Source organism: Xiphophorus maculatus, chromosome 18 (genome assembly GCF_002775205.1).
Source record: "Xiphophorus maculatus strain JP 163 A chromosome 18, X_maculatus-5.0-male, whole genome shotgun sequence".
Taxonomy (NCBI): domain Eukaryota; kingdom Metazoa; phylum Chordata; class Actinopteri; order Cyprinodontiformes; family Poeciliidae; genus Xiphophorus; species Xiphophorus maculatus.
In genome coordinates this window covers 4962413-4976447 of record NC_036460.1, presented here as the reverse complement: position 1 = coordinate 4976447, position 14035 = coordinate 4962413, and the positions used below count along the sequence as shown (strand labels likewise).

The 14035-nt window shown below is 39.8% G+C and overlaps 1 protein-coding gene across 2 annotated transcripts in view; it reads right to left on the bottom strand.

Moving 5' to 3' along the window:
* Positions 1 to 5268, bottom strand: part of LOC102224098 (sodium/calcium exchanger 2-like) — a 98189-nt gene extending 92921 nt beyond the window's left edge. For both annotated transcript variants that reach the window (XM_023351601.1, XM_023351602.1), the window contains exon 1: positions 5122 to 5268. The gene's annotated coding sequence lies outside the window, so the exon portion shown is untranslated. The remainder of the gene's footprint in view (positions 1 to 5121) is intronic.
* Positions 5269 to 14035: the final 8767 nt, after the last annotated feature.

Genomic DNA, 14035 nt, shown 5'->3' with positions numbered 1-14035 from the left:
TGTAACTAAGGAGCCACAGAGGAAGAAACGCTGTGCTAATGTCCCCAGAGATCAATCAAGACCAGAGACAAGGAAGAGGACAAAACAGTGAGCAGAATAAACCCACAGAGAATCACTGTCACTTTGATATGTTGTTTTTTTATTATTAGTTTGATGTGTTTGATGTGGCATAAAATGAAAAATCCCTGTGGAGAAAATAAACCTTTCAGGTTGGATGAATGTGTTTAGAAAAACAGAAACTGGGACCAGTGTTTTCTAACACACCTGAACCAAATGGTTGAATCCTCAGCAGACTCTGGTTGATGATAATATTATTTGATTTGTGTGGATTAAAGCAGAAAAAACATCTAAAACTTACAGAGCTGGAGTTTGACGCCCATATTGTGTATGGCAGGCCGTTTTAACATAAAATCAGTTTACATTCCAGGTATCTGAAATTGGTTTAAGATTAGTCATATTTGTTAACTAAGATATCTCCAATTACATTCTGACTAGAATAAATAATGTCAAATTTACTATTAAGTTGCATAAAGTGTTCAATTCAAGATATCTACAATTAATTACTATCTGAAACATGTTTCAGATGAACAATTAAACTATGACTAGTCAAAAAGTCAAATTACTGCAAAAAAACCCCAAAATTTTACTAAGTAACTTTCTTCTGGTTTCTAGCGCAAATATCTTAGTAAACCTGAAATAAGACAAAACTCACTTAGAAGTAACTTTTCAGCAAGAAATAGACGCTTGTTTTAAGTCAATAATTGCTACTAGGATGATACAGTTTTCGAGTCCTTCCCATATCGGCTCAGCAGGGCCAATAGGCCGGAGTCCACCCTGACGACTCTGATGGCTCAAATTAGCATCCCTTCTTCAATTGTAAATGTGGTCGTTGACCGTCAGGCCAGAAGGTAGGAATGTGAATAGTCCATGTTGGGGGTGGGTATCTATGATACCAGCAGGAGATCAGGTCTCCTGTAGGTAGTGCTCTTCAGTTTAGTTTTGAAGCATACATGAAGTGTTTTTGGAGAGATGTGACCTTTTGCAGCTGATCCATGATGTTGTGCTGCATTATCCAGGTCATTTTGCCAAATGTACATAGAGTTTGCAAAACATAGAATCTGTTTCAAAAAATATGCAAAGGTTTTTCTAAAAGAAATTAGTAATGTTTCTCTTTGAAATAAAGCTAAGAGGGTATAACATGACAGTTTAGAAATAAACTAACCAAATTAATTGTGTTGATCCACCTCAAAAAAATCATGCAAAAAGTGTAAGCAAAAGAAATCTGGGAGACTTTGCACATGCAAATTTGCATGCAGCCTTTTGTGCTGTGGAGGATAAATAGGTGACTGCTTCACCTATTTAGTTCACAAGAACTAATGGCATTTATTTCAGTCATTATCTTGCGGGGGGTGACCGAGGTTCCATCACTATGTGACAGCTGGTCAGCAAACCTGGCAAACATGATTGACATGGCAGCACTGAATGCACATGTGCTTTATCAGGCATGCATTGGGGTGCAGGAGAGACGGGTGGACTTCCTGGTTGAGCTTGCAAAAGAGTTCGGTAACTCTCATGTGAGTGAGAAGAAGGCACACAAGGAGAAACTGCTTCGGCAACAACCTTCCACACCCAGCTCAGGCAAAAGGGCGAAGTGTCAGGTCAACCATCGATGCAGGATGCGTGTCCTGAGGCCGAAACATCATCAGTGACCCCTCACACCCCCACCATGGACTGTTCTCCCTGCTGCCCTCTGGAAAGAGGTTCTGCAGCATCCGGTGCAGGCCCACCTGGTTCCGAAACAGCTTTTTCCTACTTGCCATCAGACTTTTATTTTACTCACAACATTGGAACTTCAAACATTATCCTGAGCCGTATGCAACGAAATTTCGTTCTTTATACACCCTGTGCATTGAAAATGACAACAAAGTCAGTCGAAGTCGAAGTCTAAGTCTATTGTGCAACTGTGAGATGCGTTGAGGCCATTACCAGGGTACTGATAAGGTAATGGCCCTATTTACAGAACAAAAGCACCTGCTAGAGAAAATCCTTCAGGCCAGTTGGACTATCGAAGCCGATATAGGTATACGTCAAAGTGGACTAACTCTAGCCATTCTAGTGTTAATAATGATGAAAAATTGCTAATTCTAGTGGCAGATTATTTTACTTGTAACATGGGAAAAATGTCTTGCTATAAATTAAATAATCCGCCAGTGGAACTTGAACTTTTCCGTCAATATTATGGAATAATTGACTTAAAACAAGCTCCTATTTCTTGCTGAAAAGTTACTTGTAAGTCAGTTTTGTCTCATTTCAGGAGTACTAAAATATTTGGACAAAAAACTTCAAACAAAATTACTTGGTAAGATTTTGTGTTTTTGAGATATTTCAGGTTTTATGACTTGTCATAATTTCAATTAACATATCTTAGATGTAAATTTAGATGTATAGATTCAACAAGGGTAAATTAAATAACAGATATTTTGAAAGCAAATGATGACTAAATTAGAGAAATCTGGAACTGTAATTTTGACCAGTCAAAATTCATTTTAATGCATCGCCAAATAAATTAGAGATGTATTTAATTAGACGGCTTTTCTGTTTCAGATTTACTTAATTAACATTCTAACCAAACATGCCAGATTTATGTAGCATTTCGAAATTTTAAACAATAAAAAAGATTTTTGAAAATGCTCAATTTTCAGCATTTAATATAGGTTGACACTGTAACTTTTAGCTTTTACAAAGCCTTTCTTATGTTCATGAGGTTTTTAGAAAATAATTAATTACGAAATTATTAGCCGATTTTTGAAGCCGTCTTCAAGGTCACAAAATTTTGCATTCCCCTTAAATCCTAGACTGCAGGATTCTTTTCACATTGTGGGATTTTCTAACAATTTTCTTTGCAAAACAAATTCTTCAGGCAACTGTTTGGACAGCTCAATAGGGCTTAACAAACTGGGCTTAATTCTCAGTTCAGATATCTAAAAATATAATTTTGAATCGTCATAATTAGTAGTTGTGACCATTTTTTTAACCCAGTGAAGTCATAGAAGATATTTTGAGATAAATAATCGCAATTCAATTCTCCCGACGTCCATCATGGCGCCTCAAGGTGATTAAGTGACGTAGATGCAAACGAAATAGAGGCCCCTTCAAAATAAGAGCATAAATATATAACTACTTGAACTTAACAGTGGACAGCCAAAAACGTTGTTGAACAAATGAAATTTTTACAAAAACATTAGCGATTTATTATTTATATGGGAAACCTCAGGGGAAGCTTACTGCGCGAAACGTTTTCAAAGTTAGCAAAATATGCTAGCAAAGACGAAAATTAGCTACGCTAGCTATAAACAGTTTCTTTTAAACCCCTCCAAGGGGGTATTTTGTGGGCTCCAGTGTCCCTTATACGAAAGTAGGCTGACAGGAAGGGGGAAAGACATGCGGCAAATATTGTCGGGTCCGGGAGTCGAACCCGCGGCGGCCGCGTAGAGGACTCAAGGCCTCCACGGCACGCCCTATAAACAGTTTTAAGAGGCCTAACCTAACTTAATCACGTGGAAAAGGAAGTCAAGCAACAGATAAGATGTAAATTAGAGTTGATAAATGTTACATAACCGCTCTCTGCTCTGTCATAGCTACCAGGCAGGCGCTTTAAGGGGATGTGGGTTTGCCTGAGCTTTTCCCCAGTGTCATATTTAAATCTGGGAGTGTGAGGAGGGGGCAGCGATGAAAGAGCTAACCAGAAACCCCCAAAGGTATCAACACAGGTTAAAGGAAGCAGAAAACATGGGGGCTTTCTCTTTTACAGCAGATGGGCAGAGGAGATAATGGAGGAGAGACAGGGAAGAGGGGATGTAATAAATAATCCAACAGACGATATATAAAGTAGAGCAGTAATTGGATATGGCTCATAAAACAATAAATATGTTGAGGAGGCAAGCATCAATCTGCAAACAGTGAATCCAGAGCATCGTGTTGTTGAATGACAAAGAAACTGACATAAAGAGGAAACATCAGTCATCCCAGCAGAGCAGAAAGAATCGAGTCTGATCAGGACTTTAACAGCAAAACACACTGCATCTGCTGCTGGGGAAGCCCTCAACAGCAGAAACAGCCCAGGGAAGCCCCGCTGCAGCTTCTGCGAACAGGAGGATCCCCTCTAAAGCATGCTGCTGCAGCCGCAGACTCCTCATTGAAACTACAGTCACACTTCATGCAGCTTGTTCCTCCCTGCAGCCCTGCACCACGAACCAAAACACACCTCAGAGCTGCCGATTCAGCGAAATGCGTCGCTTTTAAAGTGTGACATGAGATGCAGTGAACAGCACTGAGTGAAAGTGGATTATTTTGTGTAAAATATAATAACATGAAAATATAAATAACATGAGGGAAAATGGCAGTTTTATGGAGCTGTTCGGATGGGAAGTCTGAGCAGATCCACTGGAACACAAAGGAGGTTTCTGATGGCAAAGATGCTAAATACATCAAATCAGAGGGAGGATTTATCTTCAAAATCTTTTTTTTTTTTTTGTTTTTTTTTATGCCAACCTTTCCTCCAAGAGGCGCATCAATGAAATCTGAGTTTTACTCCAATCAGGAAGCAGCTCCACCAAAACCATCCGGGATGCTGCGTGTTTTCACCAAACTTACTGTGATTTTGTTTTTATATCAGACTGGCTGAGTTTATCTCCTTCCCGAGCAGAACCCAGAGTTTGGTTCTGATCCTCGGACACCGCTCTCCCGCTCCGTGCACCGACCTCCTCAGGGAGCAGAGCGCAAATTAAACCGGATATAAGCACCACAAAGCGAGCAAAACACACACAAAAAAACCCAACAGCAACCTTAAAGGTTTCACTCCCGCTCCTTAAAGTTCGTAAACGGCGGGACAAGGTTGCGCTCGGAGCGCAAAACCCCCAACAAACAACCGCTGATGTTTCATTGTGATCCATCCCAGATCAACGTAGCAGCAGCAGCAGCAGCACTCCCGAGGAGCAGAGCAGCTCCACATGGCCCAGAATCAGCAGCCAGGGATGCCCGCATGGAGTGCGCACAACAAAAACGCGCACCTGTACCCAACCAAAAAAAAAAAACAATGCGCAAAAAGGAGAAGCTTCTTACCGTGTGGTCTAGAGCCAGTCCGCAGCCGAAGCAGTGAGCATGTTGGAGTGAAAGAGATGAAGAGGGGAAAGTGTCCTCCGCTGCTCGACTCGCTCCCAGCAGCAAACACACACATTCACACACACACACGCACACGCACTCAGAGCGCGCAGGCGGGCGGGGTGAGGAGGAGCGCGGCTGTTCTCGGGGACGCGGATGGTTGAGGAGTCAGGAGAGGAGAAGGGAGGATTAAGAGTAGATGGAGGTCAGCAGTGCTGCAAAAACTGGGTATGCATTTATGCACGCACAAAGGCGCCAGCTACAGGGGGCGCCACAAAATTTGCCAGGATAGTTATTTATAGTTGGCATTTTCTATATTTAACTGAAATTTAGGAAACATCTCAGAGTTCCAAAATATGAAATTCACAGGTTAAATGTTTAATTCCCAACTAAATGTTTAAATATATAGATTTCTAGATAAATATGTAGCTGCTAGCTAAATATTTAGGTAGCAACCAAATATTTATTTGTCATGCTAAATGTTTAGCTTATGAAATATATAGTTTAAAAATTAAATGTTTAGTTTGGAAAATAAATATTTAATTTAAACTAAATATCTAGTTAGCCTTTGTCTGTTTCTACATATTTAGTAAGTATGACATCGTGTCTCTGTCTCTTTAAGAAGCTCCTGCTCTTTCCGACCCTCTGATTTCAGGAAGTAATCACAACAATGGTCCTCATTTTGCCGTTTGCTTACATTTTTTCTTAGGAACTTTGAACTGAAAAGTTAGTTTGTAGGATGAGCTGAGAAGATGCGCAGTTCCATCTGGTGTTTCCTAATTGCTGCTGGCTAGTCTGAAGGAGCCGAGTTTGGGAGGACTGCTGTGTGAGGAAACACTTTTGATGAGGGAATAACATTATAACATGATGTAAAATAGCAAAAATAGCTTCCTTTAATATCCAAACATGGATTTCATCATGTTTGGCGCCGTCTGTGGTAACCCGATGACTGAATCCTGAGTGGAGACCAGAGCAGAGGGTCCATCAGTCAGAGCTTCCAGCAGAACCAATTACTTAAGGCCTGAACCACATTTCAGCCTGCTGCTGACCGAGCAGCCTGCAAACAGTCGATCAGCAGAGCTAAATCCTCCAGAGTCCATCAGGGTTTACACACAGCTCTCTCCACAAATCCACTCCTTCCTTTGCTTATTTCTGTAATGATGCTCCACAGGGAGGTTAGGATGACACGCTTCTACAGTGGGGCACATTTCCTTGGGTTTTTTTCATGCCTTTTTAATAAAAATGTTGAGATTATGAATGATTCCACCTCAAAACGTTTTTATTTTCACAAAGCTGTGACACAGGATGCATTTTAATTCTTCAGCTTCTTCTCTGTAAATCTTGAGAAAGGTTTTCTCTACAGGTTTGTTTTGAAATTTAAGCTTAGCTTGACACATTTCATGACATCCTGATAAGAAAAACTACAAAAAAAAAGATGGAAATAAAACAAGACATAAAAAATATAACATTACAGAAAAGGATCAAGAAATCACTTAAATTGATCTTTTCCAGCAGCCAATGCACAGCGGTAAAACCAGCTGACCAAACATGTTGGAATTCAGATTGGGTTGCTAAGTGATGGGCTGGGCTAATCTGACTAATCTGTGGAAAGATTGATTTGAACCACCTCCTCCCTGAGCTACTACTGCCTTCTGATCAAAGCAACGTTCCCAACAAAAACCAGCCAATCAGAGCCAGGAGGCGGGTCTTAGTGCTGTCAATCAAGCTCACATACATGCTGCTAACTCTGCTGATGGTGGAGAAACAACTTACCGCTACAGGAAAACCGTTCATAAGCTAGCATGATCACTAGTTAACATTTCCTAACTCTCTGCTACAGTTCTCAAAATTTTCACAGATTATCTGTCTCATACCAAACTGTTGCTATGCAACAGTTTTAACAAATATGTAAACATTTATTCTTTATAAAAGTTACAAACTGCAGCTTTAATGTTTTCTGGCGTCTGGAAAATTTGCTGTTTTAAAAACTAACGGAATGTAACGTCACAGATCAGCAGGCACTGCCCGTCACCTAGCAACCCTAGCCCCGTCACCTAGCAACAAAGTTTTAACAAATATGTAAACATTTATTCTTTATAAAAGTTACAAACTGCAGCTTTAATGTTTTCTGGCGTCTGGAAAATTTGCTGTTTTAAAAACTAACGGAATGTAACGTCACAGATCAGCAGGCACTGCCCGTCACCTAGCAACCCTAGCCCCGTCACCTAGCAACAAAGTTTTAACAAATATGTAAACATTTATTCTTTATAAAAGTTACAAACTGCAGCTTTAATGTTTTCTGGCGTCTGGAAAATTTGCTGTTTTAAAAACTAACGGAATGTAACGTCACAGATCAGCAGGCACTGCCCGTCACCTAGCAACCCTAGCCCCGTCACCTAGCAACAAAGTTTCAACAAATATGTAAAACAATTTTCTTTTCTTTTTTTCCTTCTTCTTTTTTTTTTTTTTTTTTTTACAAAGTTACATATTATGGCTGTAACCTATTCCCAAAAAAACAGATGGGTATTTTAACGACTTGGGTTGTTTTTAGAAATATTGAAAATGCAAATAAAAATCCTAAAATGTGAATTTTGCGTAAAACGTCCTGTTTACTATCATCTGGTCAGCAGTCGTTGGCGACACTAGATGCAGACTCAATTTAAAATTAAAATTGGGATTTTTAAGTTGTGGAAGTCTGGACTTTTTAAAGACGCGACTAAAGACATTTTTATAGCAACAGACTTTTAACTCGGCTGCCACTTTTTATGTCCATTTTATATTCCTGATTTTATGTTTGTGTCCTTATGAAGCACTTTATGATTTTAATGTCTGTTATAGATCAATTTGACTGACTTATTTACTTTCAGAAACCCGTAAAGCCAGAATGAGCCCTCAGGTTGACCTCATAAACACAGTGCAGGTGGAGAGCCGCTGACCTCTGGGGTCACGCAGAAACACATCCATGGCAAATGGGACTCACTTCACCACAGTCAGAACTGAGTGGATTAAATTACACCACAATCACGCTGAGTTTTCTCACCGCGGATCAATGATGTGCTGCAACGCCCAAAATGTGAACGCTGAGATGACATTTATGGAAATGAGCAGCAGAGAAAGCTTCTTCTCTATAAATAACACGGCTGTTTGTGTCTTATGACAGGAAGTGAGCACACAACAGCTTGTATTCCTACACATATTAAAAACTGGCCCCAAAATGTCATTTTAGAAGATAAAAGTCACCAATAATGGGTTTTCCTTGTTAAATGTTTTTCCTAGCTTATCCTATGCAGAAACTGAACAATATTTTGTTTATTCTCAGTAATTAAAACAGAATCTCAGTCAAAAACACTTCCTGTATTTAACCAAGTTTTAATAAAGCAATTAATAGCAGATTTGGGCGCACCAAGCTGGACGTCAGAGCGCAGGTCAATGAGTAGATGTCGTCCTGGTTACCTCGTTACAGAAAGAAACCAGATGATGTTACATCTCACAATTGTATAAGAAGATTTTGATTTAAATTTTATAGAATAAATAATAAAAATTCTGATGTGGTTCAAACTGAAACAGGAGTACCTCAAGGTTCGACCTTGGACCTCTTATTATTTAGTTTATATATAAATGATTTACCAGCTGTTTGCCCTTCTGATGCTTCATGAATAAATAGCTGCCAACATTAATGGTGCCAGTTTGTCAGTGGCTTAAAAACTCAAATCTTAACTTAAATAAAACAGTTTGCAGATTCTTTTCTAAGTGCAAAAATAAGAAACCAGATCCAATTATTATTAGTAGTGGATGGACAAATTTCTAACACAAGTATTCATCCATTATTGGATAGACATAAAGTAAAATATAATTTCAAACACATTGAAAGCTTCAAAATTATATTTAAATGCTTTTGATAGGAAAACTGATTTTGGCTGTTTTTTATTTCCTGTTCATGATTCAAATTCTGGAAATACACCGTCACCATTACACTTATTCTCGCTACACATCGTCATGTATGTAGTTACAAATGTTTTTTAATCTCTTCCATCAACCTGATAGCAAACTACACATAAAAATTAGCCCAATCTGGCATATTTACTTTGTGTATTCATGTTGCTTCATATACATCCGTTGCATTACAGATGATGTCTTTCTCCAGTAAAGTACACAAGAGACTTCTCACCAACCACATGTTTTTACATTTTGAAATATTTCTTCTTCTGTGTATCTTTGTAACAGGAAAGCAAACATCCTCATCCTCTCTCAGTCCACCAGAAGCTCCACACGATACATTACATCTAAATTAAATCAGACACAAGATGATTTCAGGCCACTTTCCCTTTTTCGTCCAAATTTGTTGCTCTTCTTTTTTTTCTCTCTCTCTCTCTCTCTCTCTCTCTCTCTCTGTCTCTCTCTCTCTCTCTGTCTCTCTCTCACACACACACACACACACACACACACACACAGCCACCGCCATGCTGGGAAAGTAAATTAAATTGTGATAAGTGGCCTTGCCAGCTTGAATAAGCAGAGAGGAGGCGGAAGAGGGACGACTGGAGATCTGCCTTGAAAGCAGAAAGCTGTGAGTCTGGAAAAAACAAGGTGAAAGGGAAGAAATAAAAGATAAAACTGAAAGGAATAAGTGATAAGAAAAAGATGAGTTCAATGTAAAACTGTGAGCACACCCACAAGACAGAAAATAATAGAAAATGTTGAGAGAAATCCATTTTTTTATTTGACCCCAGAACTGTCTAATGCAGCTTATTTTCCACAAAAATAAGATGCAGAAATCAACACAAAGACTTTCCAAGAGTTCAAACCGGAGATTTAGCTGTTAAGTTATCAACGCTAAATCTTAAATGGACGCCAGATGTATAAAAGAAAAATGGACGCAGTGCTTATATTGTCAACACTACCACTATTAAATAAGGTCAGGAAAAAGTTTTAATTAAGAATAAAAATATTGAGGGAGAAGAAAGTAGTTCTTATGCTAGCTTGACTTTGACAGCCGTAACATGTATTTGAGGAATTCGGTGTTTTGGTTCAGTTCAAATAAAAAAGCGAACTAAACTCCAACTCTGACAGATCATCAGTAGATTATTTAATCTGTCACCGTGTTAGCTTAGCTAATAGCAGCGGTGGCTAGTCTACCACCGCTGTGTTAGCTTAGCTAATAGCAGCGGTAGCTAATCTACCACCGCTGTTAGCTTAGCTAATAGCAGCGGTAGCTAATCTACCACCGCTGTTAGCTTAGCTAATAACAGCGGTAGCTAATCTACCACCGCTGTGTTAGCTTAGCTAATAACAGCGGTAGCTAATCTACCACCGCTGTGTTAGCTTAGCTAATAACAGCAGTAGCTAATCTACCACCGCTGTGTTAGCTTAGCTAATAGCAGCGGTAGCTAATCTACCGCAGCGATCACTTAATAATAATCGCAAAATAAACATCACACCTGAAAACATAAATCTGTAACTGACTGAATGTCCTGTTCTTTATGTGGAAAATGTCTGAGTTTTTTCGGTTCCTGTCTGTTGCTATGGCAACGAGTCTGCGCGTAGCTTAGCCGACACAGAGAGCGAGAAAAGAGAGGCTTTGAGTTGCTCTTTAACGGTTTTCCTGCGTTATTTTCCCCTTTGCACTATATTAATAATTCCTTCATCTCCGGGGTTCATTTTGTTACCGGATCCTCCGCGGCAGCGCGGCTACGGATGGCGAGGAAAAGAAGCGTGTTTTTGCCCTCCAGCGCGAAATGTCCGGATGTAAACAATAACAGCGAGGGGCCCTTTACACAGTCAGACTGTGTAATACAGAGAGACCGATCATTTGGTGAAGGACCCATTGAATTACACGGCTTCAACTTAATATGAGCACAAAGAGCCTGATAAAGTAGATTCAATAAATAATACAGTGGATCGTCCTCACAAGGTTGAACTCTGCTGCAAAGATCTGACAGTTTGCTAAAGCTAAAGTCAAGTATACAGATAAACGTGACTGTACGCAAATGTAAATAAACCTCCTTTTATTGGTGCTTCTTACCCCCAAACTCTCACATGATGTTACCAGTTTGCTGATATAAGTTGCATAAATTCATAAACTAATCAAGGAATTTCTTTTGAAGCATGACAAAGATTTACTGAAACAGAAAGAGGTCGGCAGCTTGAATTCATGCTTATGGATTTTCTGCCTGCGTCCTGCTTTCACCCTCCTAAACTCAGAGGAAAGCTTTCTCATCAAATTGTTCCACTTCAGTTCAAGCGTAAAAAAAATAAGGTGTGAAGATGTTGGCATTTCTAATTTACCACAGGAAGATGGCTTATTGATTTCAGTGTGACTCAGGTTTAACCCAGTACAGGTAGAAAACAGACATTTTTCTGGTTCATTTTGAGATTTCCAGTTGGAAATTGAAACAAAACAGTGATTAAATTGAAAGACAAAAACCCAACGAGAACACAGTTTGGAAAAGGAAACAAGTATTTAAATGATCTGCAGAGTGTAAGTTGAAGATTGGAGGAATACAAATATAAATAGAAATGTCAACTAAATGCAAAGCTGTGGAGGAGGAAGTGATGCGGCTCTGGCAAGAACACAATGAGTGTGTATCAGAGTGACAATGGGATCATCAATCAATGCTTAAACCCATCATGGCACCTCAGCATTAGCACGGAGAAACACAAAGAGCTGAGACAGAAACACACCGAGAACAACAGAGTACAGCAAGAGCAGAAAGCAGGAGGTGAATACGAACCGTCACTTCGGCTCCAAAAGCCTGTCTGCTGCACGGCAGCAGGATAAAAACGGAAAGCAGCGAGACAAAGACAGAAACAGAGCAGCGCCAAGACAAAAAAAAAAAAAAAATCAGCAGAGGTGAAACACTCAGACTCACAGCTTCGCTTAAAACTTTGAGGATGAGCAGGATGAACGAAAAGCATGGAGATAGGATGGAAGTAAAAAGATTAGAGGTGGATGAGAATAGGATGAGTGGAATGAATATCGTAAAGAGTGATGATGAGGATGAGTGGAAAGAATATTGGTTGTAAAGAATGATGAAGAAGATGTTTGGGATGAATGTATTGATGAGGATGAGTGGATGACACTATACATATCTACAGTGAAGAAGCCATCATAAAAATTTTACAAAAAGTGTATTTTCTTCAGTAAAAAAAAGGGGTCAATAAATGGGATGAGGAGAATGAGTGTGAAGAAGTTATAAAGTTTACTGAGGAAGAGGAGGAGTTTGAAGAAGTAAACAGGAATTCTGATCGTAGGAATAGAAGATGTGATATAGCAGGAGGCCGGGAAGAAGATTAAAAAGGAGATGAAGTTAGTTGGTGTAAAGGTGGAGGACGCAGAGAATTGGACTAAACGGAAAAGCCGAAAGAGAAGAAGAAGAATTATATGGGATATCAAATGATTAACAATACAGTGAGGATGGATGAAGGGGCGGGAGAGTAAAGTGGAATCGAGAGAGAGAGAGAGCTGCAGCAATGAGAAAACGTTTAGGATGTTTTTCCACCTGGTGGTCCGGTAGATTTGGTTTGATTAGGGACCAGAACTCCATCATCTGTTCCACCTCCAGCTGCTGTTCCCCTCCTGGCCTGTGGGGGCGCTGCACCAGGAACCACTGAAGGAAACGACACATAAACCTCTGAAGACACTGAGAGCAACCTCCTTCTGCAAATGGAAGCAAATATGGAGGCGTCAGATATTAGCAGTTGGAGGATTTTTCTTTAGTCTTTGGATAAAGACCAAGAGCCATTTCTCCTGCTAGTGCTACGCTAACATGTCTGTTTTGGTTGTATTTACCCAGAATGCCCTGCGCTGTAATCCACTTCCTGCTTTTGGAGCAGTGTCCGTCCTCTTTCACATATACATTCAACCGAACCAGAGTTCACTTCAACCAAACCCAGACAGAGGTTTGTAGATGAACCAGAGTTAGCTTAGCATTCACACCTCAACAACCGAACCGGACCTTCCAGAGAAACGGACTGGAGTTGGATTAAAGCAGATTGAACAGAGCTGATCCAGAATCAGAGAGGCTCATCTGTGAATGTGTTCAGGGCCCACAGGACCACACATCTTCACCGACCTCTGGAGATCCTCAGGTCTTCATCAGAAAAAGTTTGCAAACTCATGAAAGTTAATTCAAAGGCTCCATTGTCCATGTTTTCTTACAGCTTTTCGACCAAAAGCTCCTCTTTGTGCTAATTTCAGCTCAGTCAGGTATTTTTTTCCATCATCTCACTAACTTTATGCTAATATTAACTTTCAGAGCCCTCTGTCTCGCTCTGGGCTCATCTGAACCCAAACTGATGTCGGCGGGTTTTCTGCTCATCAGTCTCTTCCTTCAACGCTCTGCTGTGATTGGTGGAAGGCTTCAGAAAACACATCAACTTAATCAGTAAATGACTTCAATCAATCTGAAAGCTGATGAGCTGATTCTCCTCAGGGAGCTGATTTTTTACACCTCAACAAGTTTCTTCCTCTTCTGACCTACTTTACAGTTTATTCCCATCGCCGGATTAATTGACCAAGAGAAGAGAGAGAGATGACTGAACAGCAAAGCACTGAGTATTCTCTACAGGAAATAAAAACAAAAGAAGAACAGAGCTGATAGAATCTCCATCGGTACCGTCTGTGGTGGAAAAGTTGTAAAATTCAGTCAACAATAGCTTATTTAACAAGTAGCTTATAAAAACTCAAAGCAAATATTAGGGAACATCCCAACCTACTGACCTAAATCTATAATTTTCTGATTATTTTCAGATGTCAAAACGGGATCTGAGTCGGGGTGTTATTTATTTTCCAGGCACATGTTGACATTTTACAGTCAAGTAACAATGTTAGCTTCAGTTGTTATAAAAATTCATATTGTAATGAAGCCAACACCGC